The sequence below is a fragment of the Balaenoptera musculus genome, chromosome 16 (assembly GCF_009873245.2).
Source record: "Balaenoptera musculus isolate JJ_BM4_2016_0621 chromosome 16, mBalMus1.pri.v3, whole genome shotgun sequence".
NCBI lineage: Eukaryota > Metazoa > Chordata > Mammalia > Artiodactyla > Balaenopteridae > Balaenoptera > Balaenoptera musculus.
The window spans coordinates 58,643,465-58,656,284 of record NC_045800.1 but is presented as its reverse complement, the minus strand read 5'-3'; the positions used below and the strand labels follow the sequence as shown (position 1 = coordinate 58,656,284).

The following is a 12,820-nucleotide window of genomic DNA, read 5'->3' as shown; positions in this document are numbered from 1 at the left end:
GACTTTAACACCCCACTTTCACCAATGGACGATCATCCAAACTGAAAATAAAGAAGGAAACACAAGCTTCAAATGATACATTAAACAAGATGGAATTATTGATATTTATAGGACATTCCATCCAAAAACAACAGAATACACTTTCTTCTCAAGTGCTCACGGAACATTCTCCAGGATAGACCATATCTTGGGTCACAAATCAAGCCTTGGTAAACTTAAGAAAACTGAAATCATATCAAGTATCTTTTCCGACCACAACGCTATGAGACTACATATCAATTATGGGAAAAAATCTGTACAAAATGCAAATTCATGGAGGCTAAACAATACACTACTAAATAACCAAGAGATCACTGAAGAAATCAAAGAGGGAATCAAAAAATACCTAGAAACAAATGACAGTGAAAACACGATGACCCAAAACCTATGGAATGCAGCAAAAGCAGTTCTAAGAGGGAAGTTTATAGCAATACAATCGTACCTCAACAAACAAGAAACATCTCAAATAAAAAACGTAACCTTACACCTAAAGCAATTAGAGAAAGAAGAACAAAAAAACCCCCAAAGTTAGCAGAAGGAAAGAAATCATAAAGATCAGATCAGAAATAAATGAAAAAGAAATGAAGGAAACAATAGCAAAGATCAATAAAACTAAAAGCTGGTTCTTTGAGAAGATAAACAAAAATTGATAAACCATTAGCCAGACTCATCAAGAAAAAAATGTAGAACCCTCAAATCAATAGAATTAGAAATGAAAAAGGGGAAGTAACAACTGACACTACAGAAATACAGAGGCTCATGAGAGATTACTACAAACAATTATATGCCAATAAAATGGACAACCTGGAAGAAATGGACAAATTTTTAGAAAAGCACAACCTTCCGAGACTGTACCAGGAAGAAATAGAAAATATAAACAGACCAATCACAAGCACTGAAATTGAGACTGTGATTAAAAATCTTCCAACAAACAAAAGCCCAGGACCAGATGGCCTCACAGGTGAATTCTATCGAACATTTAGAGAAGAGCTAACACCTATCCTTCTCAAACTCTTCCAAAATATAGCAGAGGGAAGAACACTCCCAAACTCATTCTACGAGTCCACCATCACCCTGATACCAAAAGCAGACAAAGACGTCACAAAGAAAGAAAACTACAGGCCGATATCACTGATGAACATAGATGCAAAAATCCTCTACAAAATACTAGCAAACAGAGTCCAACAGCACATTAAAAGGATCATACACCATGATCAAGTGGGGTTTACCCCAGGAATGAAGGATTCTTCAGTATATGCAAATCAATCAATGTGATACACCATATTAACAAATTGAAGGAGAAAAACCATATGATCATCTCAATCGATGCAGAGAAAGCTTTCAACAAAATTCAACACCCATTTATGATAAAAACCCTCCAGAAAGTAGGCATAGAGGGAACTTACCTCTACGTAATAAAGGCCATATATGACAAACCCACAGCCAACATCATTCTCAATGGTGAAAAACTGAAACCATTTCCTCTAAGATCAGGAACAAGACAAGGTTGCCCACTGTCACCACTATTCTTCAACATAGTTTTGGAAGTCTTAGCCACAGCAATCAGAGAAGAAAAAGAAATAAAAGGAATCCAAATCAGAAAAGAAGAAGTAAAGGTGTCACTGTTTGCAGATGACATGATACTATACATAGAGAATCCTAAAGATGCTACCAGAAAACTACTAGAGCTAATCAATGAATTTGATAAAGTAGCAGGATACAAAATTAATGCACAGAAATCTCTTGCATTCCTATACACGAATGATGAAAAATCTGAAAGAGATGATAAAGAAACACTCCCATTTACCATTGCAACAAAAAGAATAAAATACCTAGGAATAAACCTACCTAAGGAGACAAAAGACCTGTATGCAGAAAACTATAAGACACTGATGAAAGAAAGTACAGATGATACAAACAGATGGAGAGAGATACCATGTTCTTGGATTGGAAGAATCAACATTGTGAAAATGACTATACTACCCAAAGCAATCTACAGATTCAGTGCAATCCCTATCAAATTACCAATGGCATTTTTCATAGAACTAGAACCAAAAATTTCACAATTTGTATGGAAACACAAAAGACCCCGAATACCCAAAGCAATCTTGAGAAAGAAAAACAGAGCTGGAGGAATTAGGCTCCCAGACTTCAGACTATACTACAAAGCAACAGTAATCAAGACAGTATGGTACTGACACAAAAACAGAAATACAGATGAATAGAACAGGATAGAAAGCCCAGAGATAAACCCATGTACATATGGTCACCTTAATTTTGATAAAGGAGGCAAGAATATACAGTGGAGAAAAGACAGCCTCTTCAATAAGTGGTGCTGGGAAAACTGGACAGCTACATGTAAAAGAAAGAAATTAGAACACTCCCAACACCATACAGAAAAATAAACTCAAAATGGATTAAAGACTTAAATGTAAGGCCAGACACTGTTAAACTCTTAGAGGAAAACATAGGCAGAACACTCTATGACATACATCACAACAAGATCCTTTTTGACCCCCCTCCTAGAGAAATGGAAATAAAAACAAAAGTAAACAAATGGGACCTAATGGAACTTAAAAACTTTTGCACAGCAAAGGAAACCATAAACAAGACAAAAAGACAACCCTCAGAATGGGAGAAAATATTTGCAGATGAGGCAACTGACAAAGGATTAATCTCCAAAATTTACAAGCAGTGCATGCAGCTCAATATCAAAAAAACAAACAACCCAATCCAAAAATGGGCAGAAGACCTAAACAGACATTTCTCCAAAGAAGATATACACATTGCCAACAAACACATGAAAGGATGCTCAACATCACTAACCATTAGAGAAATGCAAATCAAAACTACAGTGAGGTATCATCTCACACCAGTCAGAGTGGCCATCATCAAAAAATCTACAAACAGTAAATGCTGGAGAGGGTGTGGAGAAAAGGGAACCCTCTTGCACTGTTGGTGGGAATGTAAATACAGCCACTATGGAGAACAGTATGGAGGTTCCTTAAAAAACTAAAAATAGAACTACTATAAGACCTAGCAATCCCACTCCTGGGCATATACCCTGAGAAAACCATAATTCAAAAAGAGTCATGGACCACATTGTTCATTGCAGCTCTATTTACAATAGCCAGGACATGGAAGCAACCTAAGTGTCCATCGACAGATGAATGGATAAAGAAGATGTGGCACATATATACAATGGAAGGTTACTCAGCCATAAAAAGAAATGAAATTGAATCATTTGTAGTGAGATGGATGGACCTAGAGTCTGTCATACAGAGTGAAGTAAGTCAGAAAGAGAAAAACAAATACTGTATGCTAACACATATATATGGAATCTAAAAAAAAAAAAAAAAAAATTGGTTCTGAGGAACCTAGAGGCAGGATAGGAATAAAGATGCAGATGTAGAGAATGGACTTGAGGACACGGTGGGGGGGGGAAGTGTAAGCTGGGACGAAGTGAGAGAGCGGCATGGACTTATATATACTACCAAATGTAAAATAGATAGCTAGTGGGAAGCAGCCGCATAGCACAGGGAGATCAGCTCAGTGCTTTTGTGACCACCTAGAGGGGTGGGATAGGGAGGGTGGGAGGGAGACGCAAGAAGGAGGAGATATGGGGATATATGTATTTGTATAGCTGATTCACTTTGTTATAAAGCAGATACTAACACACCATTGTAAAGCAATTATACTCCAATAAAGAAGTCAAAAAAAAAACAACTGTAAGATACATTTTGTATTCACTGGTTCAGCAAAATTTAAGCAGTCTGGCAGTACCAACTGCTGTAAAGTTGTAGAGCAACAGAAATTCAGAAGTTATCTTGGTGGGATTGTGAATTAGTATATCTGCTTTGGAAAACAATCTGTTATTATCTGGTGAATTTGAATATATGCACACTCTAAGATCCAGCAATTCTGCTCCCCAAACTCTAACCCAGGAAAAGCTATTGTCTGTGCTCAAATCAATGTGAATGATATTCATAGCATTTTCTGTTGGAGGAAAACAAAACAAAATAAAGAAACAGACAAAAAAAAAACCCCAAAAAACAAAAAATCCTTGGAAACAACCCAAATGGTTCATTAAATAATGTTGGGTAATTTCCCGCACGGATGAATGTACAAAATTGGGAGAGAAGAAGCCTCTTTGAATGATTCTGTATGCTATCATTATAGACAGTTCAAAAATGCAAATTAAAGCACTATTTTAAAAGAGTCCTTACACTTGTGGCAAAACTATGAAGAAAACCATTGGTATCAAAAACTCAAAAATCACAGTTGCATTTACCATTGGTGGAAGGTAGAGGCAAAGATATCTAATCTGGTAAAAACAACCCAAGAAATTTATTTGTCTCTAAGCTTGGTGACGAATATACAGATATTTTTAAAGTAATTGTTCTCAATACTTTACATATGTTTTATCTCTTCCTTTGTAATGGAGAAAGCATTGGATAATAATGAATGAGACAAAACCAAACTGTTACTGACTTACCAATTTTATATTTTCAAGAAGTAATTAAGGTAATTCTTCTCTAAAAAACAAATGTTAATTTTGGGGACTGACCTCTTATCTGACTTGGTGTCTTTCCCAGTGACTGAAGGCCAGCTGGCTTCCCGTGTTTCATCTGTGCAGAAGGCAGTGGGGACCAGGGATAGCACAGAGGAGGGAGGAGTATCAGAAGGCAGGCTCCTATAGCTGCTGTAAGGGTCATTTGAGTTCCCTAGCTTAAGGAGAACAAGCATCGTCTTTGGCCTAGCGCAGAATGTGGTCAAATTCCTCCCTGTCACTCAGCAAGTGATTCCACTGCTGTCTGTATATTATTCCAGTCATCTGGGTTTGCAAGGACCCTGTGTAGTGGTTTTGTGGTGTGGAAACTATGGCTACCTAGCTTTTTTCTTTCTTGAATATCACTTTGTAGTGTCATGATTACAAGGCTTGGAAGAAGATAGACTCTCTGTCCATTCCGAGTATAAATGGGCACTTGAGATGAAACCACCTAGTTAATTTCCCCTTGTTGCTGCAGGAGAATCTGAATCCAAACCACAGCACAACCTAGCCCCTAAATCTCTATTAAAAACTACCTTGGGTAGTCTGGCAAAGCTTTATTTAAAGTCAGCAGAGAATTATAAAGTCAAAAGTGAAAAATGGTGCAACAAGAAAGAATCAAAAAAATACTAGATCAGTTAAATGTAGTCAAAGGCAGTTTAGTGTGTTCTGGCACAAGTCCTTATTGATGCGAAGAATGTGATGTATCAGGGGTCGGCAAGAACATGTAGGAAATGAGGAATGAAGGATGCAGCTCCAAGCTTGACTGTGGGGCACCCACACAGGCTGTGAAGGATGTATTACTCTTCTTTTGTACTAGGAATTTCAGGGAGAATATTCTAATTATCCCAGTCTGGACATCTGTTCATTCCTTCTTGATGTTTTGTGTGTCTGTATATATATATATATATATATATATATATATATATATATATATATATATATATATATATATATATATATATAAATTTGAATTTTTTTCTTTCATGGAGATAAGCCAAGCCAGAGGCTGCCTAAATTGGGTCAGACCAAGAAGGTAGGTATTCCTCATCAGTACTTGTTAGTATATCCTAGTTTCTTTGGGGTCACCATTTTGATCTGCATTTTCATATCCCATTCCAACCTATGATTGCTTCTGCCTGATCTTCTGCAGCTCCTTTAGTCAATATTAGCTAATCTGATTAGTAGTAACCACAGCTACCATTGTATGCAGCTGCCATGTCAAGGCACTGTATTAGGGCCTGTATATGCATTATCTCATGAATCCCACTAAAACACTGCAAGGGAGCTCTTTGTATCATACTGATTTTACAGATGAGACCAACTAAGGCTCAGAGACTCAGAACTCATTTGAGCTTACACACTGAGTAGCAGAAACAGGATTCACCAGGCCTGACGCCTAAGTGGGTGCTATGCTAGAAGGATTGCTTCTCTAACCTCATCAACAGTGGTGGGGGAGGACCATACCTCTAGAGAACGTAGTTGCAGTACAGGGTGGTATGAAGAATGAGACCAATGTTTGAATCCTCACCTTACCACTTGGTGGCTTTGTGACTTTGGGCAAGCTACTTGACTCCTCTGTATCTCCCTCTCTGGAAAATGGGTATAATAGTAATGCCTACCTTAGTAAAGTTGTTGTGAGGCTTGTATGAGTTCATATAAACAAACTGTTTCAAAGAGTTCCTGGCCCATAGTAAGTGCTATATACATGTATGTTATTATTGTAGTTGATGACACTTCTGTTATTAGTGTGATCACTGTTGTTATTGTTCTTGTTTTTGATATGTCTTCTGGAGACAGGATGCCTTCCCGGAGAGAAATGGGATTGGCTAAAGGGGAAGTGAAGGGTCAGTCCCGGTGGCAGGTCCATGGGATGGATGTTCGTGGGCAAGGCACTCAGTACCCTTCCAATCTTACCTTGTTGGGGGGCCATGTCCACTTTTGGTAGACCCCTTTGTCACAAATGAAGTGGCTGTGGAAGGTCAAATGAGGAAACTGGATTCCTTGGATACGCCTCTTGGGTACTTGTTCATTCAGAATCAGGTTCTGGGGCACCCGCCTTTCTTTCCCATCTACAGATTGACTCCAGGAGAAAGGAAGAGAGGTTTGGAGACTTCCTTATTTCTAGCAGGTCTTATCTCAGTTGTAGATTCAGGAGGAATGATTGGTTTAATGTAAATGTTTTAGAGGATCTGAAAGAGATTAGAGAAACCTAATTCCAGAGCATAAAGGCAGGACAGGAGGGAACCATTAATCTCATGGACATTCAATTCCCTAAGAAATTTTGGGGGAGTGACCAGAAACAAGCCAGGCCATATGCTGTCCATTTGCAATCCTCCAAGCTGTGGACTTTTTTTTTTTTTTTTTTCCGACGGATCGAGGCCAATGCCATTGCCTCATTTGGATGGTTCTTAAACTTGAAAAGGAACTGAAAGGTTGAGGCTTGCATGCAGAGTCGAAACAGATGATTTGACGAAAGTAGTCCTGACAAACACCAGGGCTCTCCTGATTGTCAGAAACAGTCTGATGATGACACGTTCAAAGCTTCCCAGACTGGCTTGCATTTTGGTAAATAGGAACAATCAGGGAAGACATAGTTATGCTGTGGAGAGTTCTGAGACATGGAGAGAACAAGTTAATTGTTCAGCCTCAACTGAGACCTTTCACTCAAGTCATTAATCACAGTGCACGGTCTGGAGCCTTGGCCCCGAAGTTCGATTCTTTAGGCTGGTCTCCCACTCCAGATGAAGGCTCATTCCAGGTGCTGGCCATTTGTGTTTCCCTCCAACTGGACTGATTTATGGACCCAGAGATGTTTCCTGGTTTTTCCAAATTCTGTTCCATGACTTTGTAATAAAGGGGACATGTGATTTCTGGTTTTGTGCAGATCCTCAGTTTTAACATCCCTAATACCAAAGATTTTTTCAATTAGTCTGTGGCCTGCCTTCTGTGACCTAGAGGGTAGAAATGCTGTTCTGTGTTTTGAGTATCAAAGTGAAGACTTTTAGAGACTCTCTTATTTCTTCCCCCCTTGGCTAGAGTTGAAGATGTGCAAGTCCTGCACGAGGCTTTGTTCCTGCATTCAACATCTCGATGCATATTAAGACTTGGGAAACCAAAAACAGCTTACCACAGCCATTAGAATTATCCCCATCCCGCCCCAACACATATGGTTCAGGATATAATATCAGGCCTTCCACACTTGGACCAGGTCTCCAGTGACAGCGTAAGCCAATATTGAAGACTTCACAAGAGAATCTGAGTGTCAGAGGAGGACAATGTAATGTTGAGGCTAAACAGGGCACTGCCGAGTGTTACCTGTTTGACTGAAAGGTAAACCCAATCTGAGCTGATAAGGGGCAACAGATCCCTTGGGAGTTGTCCCAAGTGGCAGAAACGTGTCACAGGAAAGTAATTGGAAATTGATATTTGACATATCTCTGGGTTACTTTTTATTCCTGATAACACCAAAGGGTTTGGCTAAGAGTCACAAGTGACTAATACGTGAAATCCTGCAGTCCAAGGCTGAAATACGATCTCTTCTTTGTTGCAAGTAAGCAGCTGCTTTCTGATCCTTTGTTTCCTAACTAGCGCTTAGAGCGTAGAGGCCCATGGGCTTAGTTTGGGTGAAATGAATGGTGAATATAGGCAACCCTGCCTTTCAATACTTCTCTGAAAGGAAGTCATCACTGGCAGTGGAGTATTGTCCTTAAAATTCAACTCAATTTAACAGGTACTTGTTCAAAGCCAACTATGGGTTTTATATTGTGCTGTGTGCCATGGGACATACAAAATAAATATCAAATATGGCCTTTGCCCTCAAGGAACTTATAGGCTCCTGGGAAGGATGATGTATTTATGAAACACATTTTACATGGTAAGATAAGATATCACGTGTGTGCCAAAGTGAGTAGAACCTGGAGTAATTACAACAGGGATTCAGAAAAAGAAGAGTAGGGTAGACTAGAGTTGTCAGGGAAGGCTTTATGGATGAGGTGGGACAAAGACATCAATATCCCAAACCCAGAACTCGCCCTTAAAGGAACTGCAAGGAGCACAGGATCAGGTTGCCAAGAGATTATGGAGCCCCCTTTAAGTGAAAGTAAATGTGTTCAATATGAGGATGGATAATTTAGTTCAATAAATATTTATTGAGTACATGCTTTGTGCCAACAACTGTATCTGATGAGGTAAGGAATGAATAATCCCTACGAAGAACACATGTGGGTAATTCTCAGATGCTACTTTCTCTTAACCTAGATATTTAAAGTTATTGCTGGTCTGCGTGATTCCAAAACCTGTGATTTTTACCACTTATCACTCTCTCTCTCAAAAAGACTTTCCCATGCTTGCTTCAGCAACACATATACTAAAATTGGAACAACACAGAAAAGATTAGTGTGGCTTTTGCGCAAGGATGACATGCAAATTCTTGAAGCATTCTATATTAAAAAAAAAAGAAGTTGACCTCGTCCAAGATATCTTTGGGTTGAGGAACTGAGTCTCATTTTTTCGTGTCGTGGGGGAGTGACCTGTACAACTTCATAAGTTGTTCACAGTGTGAAGTGTTGCATGAATGCTGATTGTGAAAGGAAGGGACACTGAGTTAGCATTTGAATAGCCCCAAATTATTGGGTTAGGGAGTATTTGGAATAGCATTTGAAAAGTCTGAACCTGGCCCAAACTCATGATCATAAGCAGAGCCCAAGCTCTCTGAAGATCAAGTTTTCTTGGAATTTCCAGTATTCCCCTTGACAGTTGCTTTGGAAACCCAATTAGAAGGGTCTTCCATCATTAGCGTTTGAGATAGTCTTGCACTGGGCTCTTTGGCACTCATGAATTTTGAACTTGGCACTACCCAGATATATAGGTTAAGTCACTAGCAAAATGAGGAAATCAATTATTTGTTCACTTCCTAAGGTACAGGTATAACTAGGCAATTGCAGATTGGTCTGGAAAGAAAGTCAGGATGACAATGGTGGTGGCAGTGGTGGTCGTCATGGACATGGTAATCATTATTCCAAATATCCACATAATTTTTAAATAATATAACCACAGAACACTAGTAAACCCTGGAAAGAATCTAGGATATCAAGCATCGAGGCACAGAGGTGTCAGAGTTTATTTAGCTAAGCAATACCAGAAGAGGACTAGAAAATCCCCCTTTCTAGCTAGCAATCATTCTCATACCACAATGAGACCCCTGCTTTGTAACCCCTGCGTTTCTGCCATCCATGTGACTGCTTTTTGAAGCTCATTTAGGTACCAAATTTAAATGGAATTCTGAGAAAACTTTTTTTTTTTTTTAATTTGGAGAGACAGGTGGAAGGAAAAGCTAGAAGAAATTTGAAAACGCTCTTGATTCCTGTCATTTTCCTTAGTATTCAGCCACTCTCTTCATCTGAGAGGTTCATTCTGGCCCCCATGGGTTAGATACACACACATGTGCTCGCTCACTCATCTGTATGCCTGTGTATATATTGATATGCATTCCTCTTCATCATCTGTAGGCATTTTACAAATAATGGCTTGTGTGTGTGTGTGTTTTATCATCTTATTTTTAAAATGAAAATGACAACTTCAAAATTCTTTGCAGAAATAGTTCTTTTATGGTTAAAAAAAAAAAAATTCCAGTATGTAGGCCAGGGTCATCTTTGGGTCACAAAATTCCACGGAGGGAGTTGGCATGGGGAGGGTATAAGCAGTGGCTTTGGAATTTTTGTTCTTCCATTCTGGGGCACATGGGCCAAGTTGGTCACAAAGAAGTTAAGTTAGTGGGGAGCTAGTGAAATAGTCAAATGAGAAAGGTAGAACAAGTTTGAGAGTGCAAACAAAGAAATGGCAGGATGTAGAAAGAGACAAGAGGAGGTATGGATACCCTCCCCACCTCTTCCAACGTCCTTCTCATCTGTGAGGTCATCACTGGGCTGGGGGTGGGGTTGAGAGTATAAAAGGGGCTGAACCTTTTGAGTTGGAACTTTTGTTTTTGATGAAGCTGTCTTGGGAGTTTTCTTCTTGAATAGAGCCAAGGGGATTTTGTAGAGCTAGGGGCATCAGAGTGGGACTCAGAAGAGAGGAGATAGACCATTGGAAACCTGATTTAGGTCCTAGGTTTAAGGATGAGAAAGTACTACAGGGTTTCTATAAACCAAGGGGGCAAGTCAGCAGGATCAAAATCGAGCCTAGGCTCCACTCACCAAACTCTGTGTCTGTAGCTGCATCTACCCAGCTGGATGGCTTTTTTGCAATCATCCAAAGCACTGTCTAGAACAGCATAACCCCCGGATATGGAAATCTTAAACTTTCTTCTAGTTTGTCCAGGCCTATGAGGAAAGTGCTCTTAATGTACTTTCCCTTGGCTGAGCATGGACAGTGAGGAAGCCCGGTGGCTCCCTGAGCAGACTGGCTGCAGAAACTACCCTCTCTGATGGGCAGGGGAGGTGTAAAACGGAAGTGACCAGAGGGTCATCTATTTCACCCTCTTGAGGAGGAAGCCACAAAGCCTAGGGTGTGGAGACCCAAATTTCCAGACTTTTCCCACCTCCAATCTCCGTTTAGGAAGGTTACAAGTAAGCCTGGCCTTAGTGGTGCCTTCTTTCCCCGTCTACAAATGTGGTATCATAATTATTGTGCACCTCCTTGTGCTTGGTGTCACGGGGCGTGAGGCCTCAGTTGACTCTGAGGAGCTTAGAGGCCATTGTGGAAACAGGAAAGACAAGCACAGTCGTGCCAGTTGAAGTGTGTACAGAGCCTGCTTGACAACAGCTAGGGAGCCTTGACAAATCAGAGACCGCCATCACATATGGAGAGGTGCGCCCACCTTCACCTCGGTGGCTGTTTCTTCTTATTGAAGAATGAGAACAGTGAATGGCCTAAAACAAGCTAAAAGCAAATCCTTAGACTTTGTTCATTTTACGACCACAATACTTGGTGGTATTATCGGTCAAGGCCCTGGCATTCCTTATAGGAGAAATGCCAGATATGAAGCCACTGAATGTTCATTCACCTGCTTTAAGTTCTTCCAGAAATAACCTGATTTACAGAAGAATGCGGAATCATAACTGTCAACCAAGATGTCATTGTCACTTTAGGATGTCCAGAAACAAAGGGATATTATATCCTTTGTTATTGGAGCACCACAGATGCCAAATTATGCACAGGGCCCCCTCTTGGCATTGAGTGCGTGTGAACCTAGAGGCAACCAAACTCTGATTTCAGAAGGATGTTGCCTCTGGTGGTGTTCTCACCTGACTCTCTCCCTGGAGCTGTAGGAGAAAGCATGGCCCTCCTACCTCCCCTGCATCTGGATGGAGCGGCAGACAGCAAGAGGCATGCAAGTCATAGAAATGGTAGGAGGCTTGGGGTAGACTCTTCTCAGCCTCCACCTAGGGAGCTTGACAAGGGTACCACTAAAGGGGTGGAGAAATAATTCATAACTTTTGGTTTTGTCTGCACATAGGCATATTCCATCAGGTGCTTGGTTCAAAACATGAATATTTGATTAATACAGAATCAGGCATCTGGAACAGAGAGCAGTGGAATTTGGGGTTTGAGTAGGACTTAAATGTCGTTCATTTTAACCACAGCTGTCTGCATGCACATAGTAGGCACTGGAAATATTGGTTGATTAGATTTTCTTTGATTAGAATAATGTGGTTGCTTGGTTTTGAGTCCAGATGTTTGGCATCCAGCCAGGGTTGTGTGCTCTGCATCTGTCATCAACCTTCCACCATGGAGATGGTTGGCAAGGGGCAGCATGGACCAGTGAGCGCAGCAGGAGGTGAGCAGCGAGTGAGCAAGCGAAGCTTCATCTTCCGCCCCCCATTGCTCCCCATCGCTCACATTACCGCCTGAACCATCCCCCCCCACCTGCTGCCAGTCCGTGGAAAAATTGTCTTCCACAAAACTGGTCCCTGGTGCCAAAAAGGTTGGGGACCGCTGCTGTAGGTGGCCTGTGGAGCTGGCTAGCTGCAGAAACTGTCCTCCACACCCCCATTTTCCCCAGAGTCATGATGGCTGTATTTTATGGCAGAGAACATTGGCGTCCCAGCTAACAGACCACAGCAGTGCTGATGACAAGGGCTTGAGCAGCCACGTATTCATCCATTCTATTGGTCATTGCAAACGTGTTGAGGACAGGTCTGTTAGTTCCCAGCACTGACCTGGAAGCTGAGGAGGAAATATGAGAAGACCCGTGGTAGGGGAAGTAGAAGTTTAAAAGGTTAGTGGGAA

At 40.7% G+C, this 12,820-nt stretch overlaps 1 protein-coding gene and 1 non-coding gene across 3 annotated transcripts in view; both read left to right on the top strand.

Annotated features, from left to right (window-relative positions):
- The window catches only part of LRMDA (leucine rich melanocyte differentiation associated), a 1,073,058-nt gene that overhangs the window by 897,633 nt on the left and 162,605 nt on the right, over positions 1-12,820 (top strand). The gene's annotated exons all lie outside the window — the stretch shown is intronic.
- LOC118883163 lies at positions 8,936-9,040 on the top strand. The gene has a single exon (XR_005016951.1). It is a non-coding gene; the product is annotated as a U6 spliceosomal RNA (small nuclear RNA).